The sequence below is a fragment of the Plectropomus leopardus genome, unplaced genomic scaffold, assembly GCF_008729295.1.
Source record: "Plectropomus leopardus isolate mb unplaced genomic scaffold, YSFRI_Pleo_2.0 unplaced_scaffold2246, whole genome shotgun sequence".
Classification (NCBI taxonomy): domain Eukaryota; kingdom Metazoa; phylum Chordata; class Actinopteri; order Perciformes; family Serranidae; genus Plectropomus; species Plectropomus leopardus.
Genome location: NW_024624337.1, coordinates 1 through 1164, shown reverse-complemented (window position 1 = coordinate 1164; position 1164 = coordinate 1). Strand labels below are relative to the sequence as shown.

At 49.9% G+C, this 1164-nt stretch overlaps 1 long non-coding RNA gene across 1 annotated transcript in view; it reads right to left on the bottom strand.

The window, feature by feature from the left end:
- LOC121965943 overlaps window positions 1-1071 on the bottom strand; it is a 1434-nt gene extending 363 nt beyond the window's left edge. Inside the window, exons 1-2 of the long non-coding RNA XR_006107537.1 lie at window positions 985-1071; window positions 137-236 (exon numbers count right to left, since the gene is read on the bottom strand). This is a non-coding gene — a long non-coding RNA (uncharacterized LOC121965943). The remainder of the gene's footprint in view (window positions 1-136; window positions 237-984) is intronic.
- Window positions 1072-1164: the final 93 nt, after the last annotated feature.

Below are 1164 nucleotides of genomic sequence, written 5' to 3'. Positions count from 1 at the left end.
ACACACACACACACACACACACCTTAGAGACACACACCTGAAACATATAAGATGATCGACTGTCTCACCTGTCTCTAGAAGACGACTGGCTGTCTCACCTGTCTCTAGAAGCTGAAGACAACAGGTGAAGACTCACCTGTCAGCGGGTCGTCAGCAGGAGAGGGGGCGGGGCCAGAGAGGACAGGACACAGGTGCAGTGTGATGAAGGTGTGAATGTCCTTTAACCAGAGGGACTCCTGCAGGAGGGACAGAGAGGACATCCACCGTCAACATGACCACACACACACACAGTCTAATGCAACAACCTATACAAACACACACACGTTCATGTCTCATACACATCACACACACACACACACGTCGTTGTTTCTTAAGTAGCAATGATGTGCAGACGATGAAGAAACCTCCGCTGACACTGACTCGGTTGCATGAGAATCAATTTATTACAACAAAGTTCAGCATCCACCAGGCACCGTGGTCTGCCTGGGAGAGGATTCAGGACCAATGTGAATCTCTCTATCTTACAGCTCATGCATGTGTCTTAAACAGGTACAAGCATCTACACATTCATCAGTAAACATTCCTTCATCTATTGTGTTCAACCACACAAACCCCAAGGGGCCACAGTCCATGTCATTTAAGCCAGGTGTCCGTACTCCAGACATCAGACCCCAAGCCCCCAACCATCCCTTAACCTCTGATCTCAAGATATATAAATCCATATAAACAGAGCATAATACACCTCACACACACGCGCAGAGCCTCATTGGTAAAAACAGGTATTTTAGCTCGAGCGTGCTCGACCGTTTCCGTCATGACGTCGATGATTATAATTCGACTATAACCGATCAGCAGGTCGCACGTGAGCCGATATGGACAGGAGACATGGGGGGACAGAGGGACAGAGTGAGTTCTTCCTCTGTGGTGTCTGTGTCCGCTCAGATTAAAACATGTTAGAAGTGATTTCAGAGGGAAGTTACTGACGGCCTCTCCGCGCGCTGACAGCTCCTCCAGGAGCGGCTCCATGGCGCCTCCGGGCTCTGCTCAAACATCCAACGGGTCCTCCTGCAGCTGTCCACAGGTGTCCACAAATGTCCACACTAAAGACAATCCGCTTCCGGCTCCCGCAGAAAAAGCTCAAACGGGACTTCCTGCTCAACTACG